At 34.5% G+C, this 16769-nt stretch overlaps 1 protein-coding gene across 1 annotated transcript in view; it reads right to left on the bottom strand.

Moving 5' to 3' along the window:
* Nucleotides 1–16769, bottom strand: part of LOC138321833 (poly(rC)-binding protein 3-like) — a 223302-nt gene that overhangs the window by 174936 nt on the left and 31597 nt on the right. The window contains exon 2 of the mRNA XM_069265822.1: nt 14980–15036. The gene's annotated coding sequence lies outside the window, so the exon portion shown is untranslated. The remainder of the gene's footprint in view (nt 1–14979; nt 15037–16769) is intronic.

The raw sequence follows: 16769 nt of genomic DNA, 5'->3' as shown, positions 1-16769 counted from the left end.
ACTCATTCACCCCTGAAGACACATTTAAGCTCTTCTAGATCAAAGCCTAGACGAGTCCAGTATGAAATTTCAGGGGTGACTGACAGAATCTGATGATAAATCTGAAGTGGGACATTTTCCTCCCCATCTAAGCATTATGCCTCATATCTTACTGGAATATTAAGGATGCTTACTCCACCATATCTCTGGGATATTAAAGATGCATGCTCCACTATGTAGACACATCAATTAAAGAAAATCTTGCTTCACTAAATGGAGTTTGATAACTACATGAAGAGGTGATAAGTTATGAATATTTAGAAACAGATACCATTTCCACTCAAGTTTGGGGTTCACAGTGGCATCAAATGTATATGTTTTTTCAAACATCTTCAAGTGCCAGAAATATATTTCTTTTCTCGCACAACTAATGGCCGTACCGGGTACTAGAGTATGCTTATAGATTTCATCTAAAACTGTGATTAGAACACAATTTCTCAAGCCTTCACAGCTTGAGGAAATTTCAACCATTTTCCTAATAGATATTATATCATGAATTTATGAGGAATTAAACTTTTAATAAACATAAAAAAATAAAGTAATTTGCAAAGCAGCAGTGGAGTGAAATCCTTGTTTTCTTAAAATAATATTTTAGTGAAATGTTTTTTTATAAAGCTGACTAGGCATTGAACATCGAGAGATATTATGAAAGAATCAAGCATGGCTTACATACGACAGGAAGTGATCAATTCGCAGCTGTACAGCAGATTTCTTTATGCATATAATTTTAATGACTAGATCTTCTTACATAAGAATGGTATCTAACAGGAAGTCTTAAAATATTTCCACATAGAAAGTGTATTTTAAGATAAATTCTAATTTGTTGACATGAATACATGTAACGTTGGTGTGATAAAGGAAAAATTCACGAATATGATTTGTCATGATAGCAATTATAACTAATTTCTGAAAAAAATCAAATGTTCACAACTTTCAAATAGCATGATATCATTTCTAACCAAAATTCAACTTCATTAATCAGTATTTCATTTTCAAAGAACTTTAAACCAAGATCAACTTCTTACAAGATTTTGATTTTCTGAACATTTTTATGTTTAGGTATAAAAAGTATGAAATTGTAACGTATGCCATATAAACCACACGAGTCTGGCAGTTAAAATAACATGTGGCTCCACCTACCTAAGAAATGAAAATTACTGCCTGCTAAGAAAAAACCTGGCCAGCTGGAAGATTTTGCATCTTTTACATAAACAATAATGTTACAAATAATATGAAGCTCATCGACAAAGGCTGGTACTGCTGCCATTGGTCCAGACACAAGACCAGCATATATGTGGCGTAGACGTTTCCTGGCGGCACAAAACCAACATGGCTGCCACGAGAACCAGACATCCGCAAGAGAGATCATGTCAGTCTGAACAGCTGAACAGAATCCCTGTCAACCACGTCTACAGCCGCCCCTCAGACAACTCTCAAATGTTCAATACGCTGTAATCTTGCTCTTAGAACACAACAAGCAGAATTCGTACAATAACATGTCGCCTAAAATACTCATTCTAAATCTATTGGAGATGATAAGCAATCAACACTGTGGATATGAATTTAATGTGACAAGATATTCCATCTTAACCTCATAAATAAATTTCAACAACTAGGTAAAAAATTTTCAATGTATTTTTTGAAAAACTTTACGAGCAACTTCAGAAGTCCAAATAAACAAAGGAACTCATTACAAACATGTAGATGTCAAACAATGTACAGTGTGACCTGTCTATACCGACCACTCAAAGGATAAGAGAAAATGGTATCAGTAGCCAGGTGGTCTTCGTCTTAATGCACAGGTTAAATTGTGTCAAAACTGACCATTTGGGATCTTAAGAGAGTGGTTTTATTAAGCAGGTGGCCTCTAGACAGGTGGTCGCTAAGGCACTACATGTTTCACTGTACAAAGGGCAACAAACAAGCTTTCTGAACATATTTTTTAATGTCTGTACGTTTTTATACCAAATATAATTTGCACTGACCAACTGATTTAGTGAAAGCTGTAAATACCGGAGATATTTAGCTAGCCTCCTTTACTATCTACCTGACCTATGTAATGACAATAAAGTAATTGCTCCACTCATTTGCCATTGTAAAACTATCATCTCGTCCATATACATCCACCTATAAACCAATCTCACCTGACAGGTGAGTTCAGGTGTACCTTTGGAACTCCAAGTTATTGACCAATCAAGCCAGGTGTAGCATTGCCAATAATAAAGCTCTGAAATTAGGAATCAACCAATCAGATAGGTGTCCCTTTGGAAGTAGGAATCAACCAATCAGATAGGTGTACCTTTAAAACTAAGAATCAACCAATCAGATAGGTGTACCTTTGGAACTAAGAATCAACAAATCAGATAGGTGTATCTTTGGAACTAGGAATCAATCAATCAGATGTGTACCTTTGGAACTAGGAATCAACCAATCAGATAGGTGTATCTTTGGAACTAGAAATCAACCAATCAGATATGTGTACCTTTGGAACTAGGAATCAAAAAATCAGATAGGTGTATCTTTGGAACTAGGAATCAACCAATCAGATAGGTGTATCTTTGGAAGTAGGAATCAACCAATCAGATAGGTGTACCTTTGGAACTAAGAATCAACCAATCAGATAGGTGTACCTTTGGAACTAAGAATCAACCAATCAGATGTGTACCTTTGAAACTAGGAATCAACCAATCAGATAGGGTGTTTATTTGAAACTAGGAATCAACCAATCAGATAGGGTGTATCTTTAGAACTAGGAATCAACCAATTAGATATGTGAACCTTTGGAACTTGGAATCAACCAATCAGATAGGTGTACCTTTGGAACTAAGAATCAACCAATCAGATGTGTACCTTTGAAACTAGGAATCAACCAATCAGATAGGGTGTATCTTTAGAACTAGGAATCAACCAATTAGATATGTGAACCTTTTGAACTCGGAATCAACCAATCAGATAGGTGTACCTTTGGAACTAAGAATCAACCAATCAGATAGGTGTACTTTTGAAATTATAAATCAACCAATCAGAACTGTATCTCTCACCAATCAGGAGTCATAGTGTAGAATTTAGAATAAAGTTTTCAGATTGTACTTTGAGGAAATCTTGAAGTCAACCAGGCATTTTAAAATTTTATTAAGATTTTCTTTATAATGAAAACATAATTGTGAGATAAAAATGTAAAATTCCCTAATTACACCTGTCCAATTATCACCTGAGTTATCCAGGCACTTCATATCATACCTTATCACATTGACCACACTGACCATCAACTGACCAGTGACAGACTGACCAGTGCTGCCTGCAATCAAAGACCACTCCATTATCACATGTTAATGATAGCAGTTAACTCAATAATGCTGTGGCCATCCTCTCTCTATCCATCCACATTAAAAGATTATAAAGGCTGGCACCATTCACTAGCTCTGGTGTGCAGGTCTGTCAGGTCCAGAGCCACGCCACTGGTCAATGGGGAGTTGGCCATAGACATCTTCCATATCATCTGACCAGTCATATATCTAATAGACAGTGTTGTATCAGACAGGCATCTGGCTGTAGTTAAATATGTATGCTACGATACTTTCCATCTCCCACAACTTTCCAGTGGAAACAGAAAACAAACAAACTTCCATGCAATTATAGCAGAAAACAAACATTAGCTCTAATATAAACATTAGATTTATTTGGCTCCTTCAGGTCTTAGTGAAAGTCCCTACATATCAACGTGTACAAGGCCCTTACAATATCTTATGCTTATTACACTAGTGCTTTAGAACTGCAAAAGACAAGATTTTTACATTGGTGATTTTACAAGCCCCTTAAAATACATAAAGGCTCAACTAAGAATCATAATGCCCCTATACAAGCTCCTTCCTAAAGGCTCAACTCGCATCCATTGAGCCCCTTTAAAAGCTCCTTACAGAATTAAGGCTCAAATGACAATCTTTAAGCCATTTTACAAGCTCCTTGCAGAAGGCTAAACACACATTCATTAAGCCCCATTTACAAGCTCATTGCAGAAGGCTCAACACACATTCATTAAGTCCCTTTTACCAGCTCATTGCAGAAGGCTTAACTCACAATCATTAAGCCCTTTTACAAGCTCCTCACATTAAGCCCAGTGAGCCCTTTTACAAGCTCCTCACATTAAGCTCAGTAAGCCCTTTTACAAGCTCCTCACATTAGGCCCAGTAAGCCCTTTTACAAGCTACTCACATTAAGCTCAGTAAGCCCTTTTACAAGATCCTCACATTAGGCCCAGTAAGCCCTTTTACAAGCTACTCACATTAAGCTCAGTAAGCCCTTTTAAAAGCTCCTCACAATAGGCTCAACTCATTCCTTAAGCCTAAAGACCCTTTTTAGTTTCTTATAGAAGACTTGGCTTATAGACCTTCAGCTTCTTTTTAAGACACTGGACCCTAAAGGCCGCGTACTACGGCTCTATCAATACAGGTTTCAATAGAAATATACCTAACCTTTTTCTAGAAATATGAAATCCATCACTGAACATTTAAATTCCTTAATAGCAGCATTTATGAATAAAGATTAAGATAGTATGCACTATTATTGAGTTTGTAAAATCAATACTGCGCAAACACAAAGATTAAATGCTCAAAGCAGAGTCACACAAAATCTTCATAACAAAATTTCTGTCATTTAGTGCAGACTTTGAAATATTTTTTAGTTACCCTTGTGCACTCTGAAATACATGATGCCATGCACTCTGATTTTTAATACTAATATCAGTAACAGAATTACTGCAGCAGTTAACTTGAAATATCCCCCTTCAATAACCATGTCCAAATTTGTTAATAGGCCAGAGATTTGAAACTGAGTTAAAACAATTAGATATGATTTTTATCACATGAATGTTATTTCTAATTAATTTACAATTTAATGATCTTCAAATATCTCGACCCTCAAACTGGAATTATAGTTTTCAAGGATTTTGTTTCCAATTTCATATTTTGTTTGATGAAAGAACTTTCATGAACATAATTCTTTCTTTCTTTAGTCCTTCTTATTAATTTCATAAATTCAATAAGGCTGCAATGTTGAAATTTTCAATTACATAATTTGTCATTGCATCTGCTGAGCAGTTTCGTCATGCAACTTTTCAATTTCATCCAAACATAAAATTTTAATGAAAATGACTTATCTAATTTCCTACAAGGCGATTTAACACGTGTAATTCTACCTCAACTACCCCGATTCCAAAATGGACCCTTCCAATCCTTGGAAGTATCACATTGAACTTTAAATATGAGGGTGGACAGGGCCTAATTCGTTTATTAAATCACAAAATTGTACTGTTCTTTGCATTGTCTTACAAGCAATTTTAGTCTTGAGTCTTTCTACTGAGCTATCATTAACTTTTCGGAAGTAACTTTCATCAGGAACTGTCCCATATTCCCCAATCGTACAAGTCCTACTCAAATCACACATCACTGACATTTTAATAACAGTATATCATACATTTTATTCCATTTCATTGACATAAAACACATTCCCTAACTTTTATTTTAAGATTTAGTAACCATGGTCACTCAACCGTTTAGTTAAACATTTGTTCGCACTAGGCCCTAGGGCGAGTGACGGATGATTTAAGCCCCCAAGATGCATTGATATATATTACCTTATGGTCAAAGGTGAGACAAACTACCAAACATCTTATTAAGCATCTGTTATAAAAACCGATGAACATGTCCTTCATGTAACACTGCACACTCCCTAGACCGATTCATCTAGTACGACAACCTTAGTTCCCCCTCGATATATACTTGGTTATTGCATTGTTCAAAGGAAACCGCAACTCGATTTGTAGATTGTCAAACCACCCCAATCAGAACAGGGCTCTGTTTAAGTCATTCATCCCTGTAATATCATAATGGACTGGTCCAGTCTTTGATTTAGAAGAGTCTATATGTGTCTTGAGGGGTGAATAAATAAGTTAATGACCTTCTTTTTTTCATTTTTTTTTTTATTTTAAATATATTTTACATCGTGTCCCAGGGACCCCCATCACTTCATTTTAGCTGCACTCAATAATTGTTTTATGTCGGAGAATGTCGGAAAATCCTTGAAAGGGAAAACTTTGCAATAAGAAGTAGGCTAGAACCATGTTAGTTCCCAGCACATTTATTAAACTCGGAAACAACCCTTACGTTCTAAAACTTAATGGAAAATAGTTTGTTGTGATGAAATTTTCATGAAATCAACAAAGTCTAATATTCAATATTATTTCAGAATAGCAGGGTTATAAACAATATATAGCACCAACATGGTATGTATTTTCAATCAGAATTTCTCAATAACCTTGGAAACGTCAAGTGAAATTAATGTACCTGGCCAAGAATAGGTGTCTGGAAAGATTTCATGAATAAAGTTTGCCTCAATCCCTTACGATTTTTCTCAATTTAACACTGCTCTAGGTCTTTAAAATGCTTTTCGTATGGTAATGGAGTAAAACGCAGCTCTGATTTGTAGGACAAATGGAACTATCTGACATGGTAAAATCTGTATAAACGTTAACACATCAATATCGAATTAACTTTTTCCAAGAATTCAATCTAAATATCTGCGGAAAAATCTTTAAAAATCTGTTACGTCCTAATCGTATTTGGCTGGCCAAGAAGTATTTCAATCTAACGCCTAGTAAAACCCATTTGGGGGCTAGACGTTTGACTACGGAATAGTGATGTATCTATATCGAAACTCGTCCGCGCCAGAGGGAGACCTGAATGCGTTGTTTATCAAATAAGGAGACAAATGTGTTGTAGTGACAATGCCTGGGGAGGGGTCTGGGGAAGGAGGGGGTGGCCATGTGATTATCGTCTGGACAGAAAAGAGGCTGATTCAAGATTCTGATCTTGAAACATTATTAATTCATTAGTGGTACAGGATTGGCTTGTAGAATCCATCAACTCTATTCAGCATCTGAATAAGGAATTTGGCTATTTGTAACTACAGAAATGTTTCAGAATACACATATAACAAAGGCCTGATACTAGATATAAGTCTGAAAGAAATACCATGGTAATTTCATGGTAAATGTCATTTGTACCACTTAGCCAATCAAATGTATCCTGACTTTTCAGATTTCTTGAGCCAACATTTTTGTCAGAGTTATCTCCCTTCATAATTTTTTTCCCAATGCAAGTTGAAGAATATCTAGCCAATTAGCACCATAATCATGAAGTCAGATTTAAATTATTTATATCTAAAAGCTCAAATGTCATCTTCATTTAAAATGCAGAAATTAAGATAAGTTAAATCTAAAAATATCACCATTAAGATGGAGACAAATGACTCAATTCCTTTTTATCAATAAATAATAAATATTTCTTTTAATGTTAATTAATCACCAGGGTAAATGAAATTAAAACAGCATTACTGACAACAAAGTAAAGAACATTTACCTCAGCAATTCAAACTGGCATGAAACACCACTGAAATACCATTTTCAACAACACTTCAAAACCTCTACCAACATTGACCTTGAAACCCTTATCCTCCTCCATTGTTAGAAGAGTTCCACTTCCTGTCAACAGATGGTCATGGTTCAACTCTAACATGTGAAAGTACCTAGGGAAGAACTTCAACTGCCAAGACAGCATGGTGGAAAACCAGGACTGGCATCGGGTAGCAATTGTCATGCGACTCAAGCTACCAGATACTAAAACTGGCAAATCATTTCTAAATCCAAATAATTATCCCCCCTTGTCAGACATACCATATTCAACCTTATAAGCACCCTTTACCTTGAACTCTTTGAGGCCACAATTTCACTCACCTGGATTTAAATTCAGATTGAAACAATAAAATCTGTGTAGGTTTCCTCTATTTGATTTCTTTTGCAAATTGAATAAACTGACTTTGTGAAAAATTACTCCATATTTAGTCCTATTGAGCCTCCTGAGAGACTTTTTTTGTTTTTGTTTTTAAGCACTTTTATCAAAAATGTTGTGGAAATTCTCCTCTTGAATACACGTTTTTCTTTTTCTAATGATTTTCTTTTTGTTGTTGTTTTTGAGATTTTTTTTTGATTTTTTTTTTTTTTTATGCCCAATTTTCAGATTCTTCTCAAATTTCTTTAATTAATCAAGCCAGACAGTAAAATAACTTCTATAAGAACCACATTTCTCATTTTATCCACTAAACACGTCCAAAATTCTATAGGTTGAAAAAATAAGCTTCAAATCACACAACTGGTTAAAGGTGGGCATAGAATCAAACCTAGAGTCCTTGGCAGAAAATCATAAATTACACAGACTATATAGTGAAGCCAATGTGTGTCAGCATCTGGTAATCATTAAACATCCTGCAGGATTAATGTAGGTCCTATTCTATTTCATCATAGCAGTGTCTAAACATAGGAAAACTTCTACACAAGGTTTTATAGCTCTCAAAACAAGCATCAAACAATCTGGCAGAAAGTAATCAAGCATTTTTATACAATTTTATATCCACTTTTTGAAAATTCAATTGAACATTATCCTTTAAATGTTAACAAATTACAAATATATTTTGATTTTAGATCTGATTTCAAAATCTGAAATGAACATTTGCTTTGAAAATTAACTATCTACAAATTCATTTCATTAGAATTTTCACCTACTCTATGCTGGAAGCTAGTCTATAAAAATATGACCGAAAAATGAAATTTGTAAAAACAGTATGTAAGCAGATACCAAATCCTAATCAAGTTTGTTCATAAAATATGAAAATTAAACATCGTTTTTTATTACAAATCAATCTTTGAGCTAGTGAGCCAACTGAGACTAAAAGCCGTCCATCTTGAGTCAGTAGATCTATCAAACCAGTACTTATGTAGATGGGTATAGACAGATTTCCTATCAGATTCTCTCAAATTAGCGCTGGCACAGGTCACTGCAGTTGGTGTCGGAATCTGACCCGCCTGATAGGCCATGATAAACCAGGAACTCCATGTATATGTTTTAGACTGATAAACAGCCATAAAACTTGTAGGAATTGCTAGCATCATTAAAAACACACACAGCCGCCAGAGAAACTCATTGCAATGCTGTGTGGCATGATCCCGTGTTCTCAGAAGTTTTCGGTTTTCTCAGAACTCTTTCGGTTTTCATTCAAATCCAAAATAAACAGTTTTAACTTGAATCGCCACGGTCCTATTTATTTTGTACTTATTCTGTCAGCATATTCTTATTTCTTTCTTTCAAATTTTGTGAATTCAATACAAAACATAAACAAGATAACACTGAAAGTCCTTATTCAGTCTGAAGATCCATGTGTATCCTGGCTGTGTGCATCCAGACCGTGGCACCAAATTTAACACAAAGCCAAAGAGGTATTTGCTTCAACAACATTTAAGTACACCACCTGTTCAACTGAGGATCAAGCATTTGAGCCCTACAACTTTTCAGTCTGCCCACACACTCAAGGCTGAGAAAAGAATCTTGAAATTCTTATAAGGATGCAGAGCTTATATTCTGGGAATCCCCACAATTTACATTTCAAACATTTGGAAAAGAGAATAGAAAGTGTTGAAAGTTGTTTTAAAGATCAGAATTATCCCTACTGTATTGTGGAAAATGTCACTCACAGTAAGTTTTTTTTTAATCAATTTTATTTTGAAAGAATCCAACCTGTTTTGAATATTACTGAGCTGCCATCTTCTCTGTTACTATAACCAGTTGGGGTCTCCATCTGTCTTCTGGGACAGAGTAATCTTTTTAGACCTTCACCCCCTGGGAACTTGTTATCAGACAAATTATACAATAAAGATAGGCCGACCAGGCACCAGATACAAGGGGGAACCTAATACTCTACTGTAGCCACTCAAAATATCACTGCTCGTAGCAAAAAAATGAAGTAATATACAAACGTGTTTCACAATTATATATTCCTGATATCCATTGAGTTTTACGCAAAATTCTCAATTGAAAATAGTCTAGCCAATTGTTTTAAGTTTCCGACAGATCTTTTTCAGTGATTTTACTAAACATATCTTAGTGCAACCTGTGACCTTTAACCTTGAAAATTGAACTGGTAACCAACATTGGAAAGTGTATGACCTTTGACCTCCATATGTGACCTTGTGTGAATATTAAGTTGACTTTCTATATTGAGTTTGACTATATTGGACTTTGAACAAATTTGGCAAGTAACATTTGGTCTCCAAAATGCATTAGACCTTGTAAACAAATTGAGTACTGAATAACAAATCTTTAACTTTATAAATAGATCATATATTTTTATTATGCAACTTTTGACCTTGTAAATAAATTGAGTGATGTGATGTGATGTGATGTATAAATATGCAACATCTGACCTTGAGGTCAATGTCATAAAGAAAATTTTAATTTGTCTTTTATTGAACTGGCTCTTTCGAAAGAGAATAAAGCCATTAATGTAATGTTAGGCTAACCCCTTCTCCCCTGAAAAGTTATAATGGAATATCCAAAGTCTTGAAGTAGAAGAGTCCAAACATGTCTTCAGGGGTGGATGAATTTAAGAACAGATTTAGATGTGAAAGAAACATTTTAATCTACAATGCTATAATGTTGAAATGCCTGTCAGGTTTCCAAATCAGACACGACAGCTTTAATGAATCTCCCCTGGATTGAAAACAGCACCAGACCTCCGTTCCATAAAGCAGTTAAATCTGCTCCATGCTATAGAATATGGTTACATTATCACAAAATCATTTCAAACGTTTTCATTTCAATTTTCCGTAACCTAGCTCAACAGAGCGTTAAGTAATATCCTGTGAATCGAAGGCGAAAATTTCCATTAAACAAGTCTCCCTGGAACTCTTCAGGGCGTGAAAGTAGGGTTTGATTACGCCAGTCCCTACCAATCAGACGCCTCGGTGTATGTTTCTGCGTGACACAATTGCCAATGTTATTCATTTCACGAAATCTACAGGATTTATTGCACATTCTGCTTCGTCACTGTCACCGTTACGAAAGTGACCTTTGTGAAAAAGGCGTTCATCTGTTCTGTTATACCCTACACATAAATGCTAGAGAAACATCTACCAAGAAATACAGGAACATGATTCACAACTCATCGAATCCAAAAAATCAGAGGAGATAAGGATTTATATTGGGAACAATTGTCTTTGTTCCTGAGTAAAACTTCAAAAACACTATGATATTACAGAAGTCAAGGACATGCATTTTGTTTGAAAATCACCGACACCTAAGATCAAGGAAGTACAATTTTTTAACAAATTTACATCATGTTTCTGGAGAAATCAATTCCCTGTCCATTACAATCAATTTAATCTGTTCAACCTTGTCTGCTCATCTCGTCTCTCCGTGAATGAGATTAAGAATGCATCTGTTAATGTAAACAACTTTATAGCATTTGTTTTTACACACACAATGTTCATGACATTTGGAGAGCGACAAGAACTCTCACTTTCTCTCAGAGTCTGGTTCCAAACAGCTTATGGATTTAGGAGCTTGGACAAATCAAAGCAGACCAACGAAACAAACAAACTTTCTGGTGTCACGATTCTTATTTCACCAGAAAATGGACTCTTTGAACTGAACCTCAAAGCACTGTAACAGAAGCTGCATATGCATTCTAGTGTCATTCGGTGTAAGCAATTGAATCTGTTGATTAATTCTTACGAGCTTTGCTCGAGGCCAGAGCGAAATTTTTACACTGGAAGTGAATTAAATCTGAAACATTTTCACTGCCTATTCTATGATTTTTTTCTCTCTTCAAATTCTCATTTTTGTCACAACCCTCTTCATGAAATGGAGAATGGGGGATAAATTTTAGAATGCTGTCAATGTTTATTCCATCCACACACATGAACATTAATATCTCAAAGACCTTTTTAGTTCTTTTTTCTTTTTAATATTCATTTTTGCCAAAATTTTTAAAACTGGTACTTTTATTGTATTCCTATTCTGTCTTTGCATATTACAGAGTTATCTCCCATCTCCCTTTCAGGTAGGTATCCATTGTGATGTCAATATTTTGTGGGCGCAATTCATGTCGTTTGCTCTGAAAAGTATGACGTTACGCTTGCAAACACATGACTTCTGCACAATCAATACCTACCTACGAGGAAAATAACTCTGTAATAGTCAAACTTTACAACACCTTAGGTCACCAATAAAGTTAAAAGACTCTTTAATGGAGCTCCTGGTTCTCTTAATCAGAACTTTTAATACAGCCTTCACATTAATCTAGCATTTTCTCCTATGCTTTATCAATTTTGAAAACAGTGTTTTTGATTTTGAGCAAGGATTATGCTTGTATATCCTGGTATCTATCTTTTTAAAGCAGAGCAACATACATCATAAAAAGAATTAGAAAGATTATATTTTTTTTCTGACATTTTAGTAACAAACGTTATTTTGTCTCCTGATATAATCCAAGGTTATTCCATCAAATCATCTGTACATCCTTCAGCAGATTTCATATGCAGCTGATAAAATTGTATCTTTTGGAGTGTTTTTTATACAATGCTTGCATGTGTAGCAATAAGACAATTAAAGACACAAAGCAATTTTACAACAGTGAGAAGATGTTCATGGCGATGTTCAGATAAGGAAGATTTGTAGTCTGCAATAAGAAAACTGAAAAACAGCTACACATCTCGGAGAGAAAACGCCCTGGCTGTGACAGATTCCACGGTATTATAACTGTTATCATGTGAATAACATTTCAGTTTAATGATCCCCACCCACCCCTATATATACAGTGTAACCTGTATCAGTTCTGAACAGCTGTAATTTATCAGAAAACAACTGGTAAGAATTATATCCGATTTAGCCCCTGATTGGTTTGTACAGGCAATTTGATTGCTCTTAAATTGATATTCAATCGACTAACGCTGTAGTTTATCAAGAAGTAATGGCTAGTGTGTAAACCCTTCAAATCTGTAGAAGCAAGATAGCAAGTTTTATTCCAGATTAAAACTGTAGTATAAACTACAGATTAATTGTAATGTCGGCGGTCTCTCTACAGCAAAGGTAGAGACGAAAATACAGATGACACTGCAATCAGCATCGGAATATTATCTCCCTTCCGGATGGAAATCCATAGGAAAATGTTGACCGAGGACCCTCCAGCCACAATATCTCCTTCCTCAAATATTGACATATCACGAGTTGGCAAATACAACACAAGAGTAAACTGTACATAGAAGCGTTTCGAGGACTTTTGACTCTGTAAATGCCATAACAGTAAATCCACAGCCGATGTAAAATTGAGATAAAGTGGTTTTCAATAATATGACGGCGATTACTACAGCCTGCATCTACTGGTGCGCGTTTTAATTGATAGGACAATGCAGCGCCATCACCAGACAAAAGTGACCAATATTTACCGACAATCACACAAGGTGTATTGACGGCAGGCTGACAATAGCCCGACCGTAGCTATGATGATACGAACCGCTCACCCGTGATGGTACAGTAATTAGTTCAGGCTAAATCAACATACAGTTTTGATTTTCAATTTCTACCTGAATATAAGACAAAGCAAACACAATTACAATGCTATACAAATGATAGCTATACTCAAAGGCTTCAAGTGAATTCCACATTGATTAAAATGCATCTATCGGTAATAATGTATTCAGTCAGCGAAATAAAATCCAGGTAAATTAAGCAAATCAATTTAATTAAGCCTTGTGATTGTTAACAAAACTAATTTTGACATACCTTTCATAGAAATTACAAAGAATCCTCATCTATTTATTTTCTCATTGTAATTAATGGAGCTTGTACATAATTAGTTTTTATTCGACATACTTAGAAGATGAGTGTTTTTTCTTTTATTAGCCATCACATATACTTAAAGGTTAAGCAGACAGGAAGCAATCTAGGGGACATAAGTCATGATCAATATAGCATCATCAGATCATCTTCCTGAAAGGCTTCTCATATGTATAGCATACATTGTTTGTGCTAAGAACTTAAATTGTTTTAAAAATGAACTGGATAGACATTGGAAAAATATCAATCTTTTTATGGTTTCAAGGCCAATCAATAACTGTATTCATAAAGTATGTACAGAATTTGAGTCTGGTGTAGAGGATATATTATCCTGTACCAGAAATCTGTCATTAAATATCATTAAATACATCTAAAGTAAGAACTTATACCTAGAAATGACCATTTTAGCAATGATAACAATAACACAGTATTGTATTGATATTTAAAATTGTTCACCCCTAAAGTCATATATGAACTCTTCTGATTCACACAATGGAACAGTTCATTATAGATTTTCAGGGGTGAATGCCTTACAAGAACTTTTAGATGCAATTAAGACAATAGTAATTATTTAGAATTTTTTTTTTTAATATCTTAATCTTTTCTATCTTAGAATATATCACACACAAAAATCAATGACCACCTTTGATTTTTCGGTAAGAGAACAATGACCACCTCTGGTTTTTCGGTAAAAGTCCAGAAACTTTTCCGTTTCCAACTGGTTCCATTATTTAATGCTATCCTGGGAGTAAGCAGTACAATTATACATCCAACTCCTTTTTTTATGTAGAGAGGTTAATTACTGGCCAGTATTATCAATGGAACTTCTCACAGTGCAGAAAGGTCATACATCCTTAATGATCCCTTGTGAAGACGCTGCTCATTAGAAGTACATATATTTGTACAACTATTTCTTTTTATCTTCTCCACAGCTGGTCGCCATGTGTCTATGAGAAACACCTTTAGATTCTCCAAGATCACCCAGTTTGTGCTGGACTAGATTCAGTCCATTTTTTTTTCAGCAGGAAATACTGACCATGAAATATTTATTTTGTTTTTATATTGGTTTATTAACAGTCAGAGTCACAATTAAAGGACATGCCAGGTTCAGGAGGTGGAGGTGGTGGCAAGCCAAAATGCCTGGAGAAAAATCATCAACCTACAGCTGGCACCTTGACTACCCCCATATGGAATTTGAACAAAGAAATAGAAATCTTACCTGTGGTTTCCACAACACGATTCACTTGATCCTACACAAAACCAGGACTACACCGACCTGAAATATACAACAATTACAAAATATAAAACTAGTTATCTCCCTTACATTTATTGTCATAATCTTTATTCGCATTATAATGCAACACTTTAAAGTCTGTCGTTCAGCATCCGTTTCAGTTTGACATCATCTGAATCCTACACCTGGGGTTGAATGTGACAGTACATCATTGACTTTATTCCAAGTTTGATGAATATCAATCAGCACAATCGTTCATTCCTGTTTGAAAATTAATACCATAGTCTCACATTTTTAATGGTAACATTGTTATCACTGTTCTATTGCTTTAGAACACACACTGTGAATATGAAACATCTGATGGTACATGTACTTTTAATTTTTTCCTATTTTGATTGGGGTTTTCAAATTATTTCAAATAAAATTTGTTATGTTTTTGTATGAATGATTCCATAGTAACCATGAAAACATTGAAAGTTTGTGTACAACAAAAATTTCATGTTAAGTAAAATTTCAAGTATGCATATATTAAAGTGAATAGTCGGGCAAAGGAAACCAGTCTAAATGCATTCATTGGCCTTCCAAAAGTTCTCACATATTAATACGACGGTCAAGTTCTGCTTACGTTTCCCAGTTCTGACCATTGAAATAAAGAAAAGCCATCCTTGCCCGACTGTTCACTTTAACAGTATAACTATGCTATGATTTTGTCATCTTAATGCTACACTCAAATATCCCTACAATGAAAATTTTGACAATGATTTTTAATGAAATTTTGATTAATGTTAAGCTACACAGAGCAAGAGTGTACACAATATCACCCCCTTGAAGACCAGATGCCAAGGGCAATAACACCATAGTCTGAATTTTTTTATTTTTCACGTCACTGGTAAAACAAAATCACAAACAACCATGTGACAAACACATGACGATACCACCAATCGATAATTTCAGAAACTCCATATCACTAAAACGGAATGTTTATCAAATTTCATTGTCAATCCATTAGGGTGTGAACAAAATGTTATTGTTGATGTTGTGAATCTAATTCAACACTTGGCTGAAGTCGTGTAAAACAAGCCCAATGCCACTCGTCCAGAAAACTTCATAATATTGCCACAAGAGAGTCTTTAACGTTTCAAATGTTGTGTATAATCTGTAGAAAGTTGCCAAGTTCACACAATTTCTACACTAGAGTTAATTAAGAGTCTTTGTATTTTATTCATTGTAACAGTTCAGTTACAGAAAATGATATTATGTAAATAAAACCATTATTATACTCCAGAGTTATAGAGCTGAAATCAGAGTTGGGATGCAAATCAGACAAAAAGAATATTTCTATGTCTTTTGCCCACTGAATGATATAATTATAATTCTATAGATATACATATATATGCTTTTCACTACTGAATGGAATAATTCTATGCTTTCTGACTACTGAATGGAATAATTATATGCTTTTTTGACTACTGAATAGAATAATTCTATACTTTTTGACTACTGAATAGAATAATTAAATGCTTTTTGACTACTGAATAGAATAATTATATGCTTTTTGACTACTGAATGTAATAATTCATGTTTTTTGGTCTACTGAATGAAATAGTTCTATACTTTGATTAATGAATGGAAGATGTCCATACTTGTTTTTGACAAAAATCGCAATTAATTAAATATGTCAACAAAAATTTCCATATATATGTATAAGAATAATTTATCTTTAAATAACATTTGATAAAAAATTTTCAATTTAGTTTATTATCTTTGTTTATACC

Source organism: Argopecten irradians, chromosome 4 (genome assembly GCF_041381155.1).
Source record: "Argopecten irradians isolate NY chromosome 4, Ai_NY, whole genome shotgun sequence".
Taxonomy (NCBI): Eukaryota; Metazoa; Mollusca; class Bivalvia; order Pectinida; family Pectinidae; genus Argopecten; species Argopecten irradians.
The sequence above is the reverse complement of the archived record's forward strand: the minus strand, read 5'-3'. Positions and strand labels throughout refer to the sequence as shown.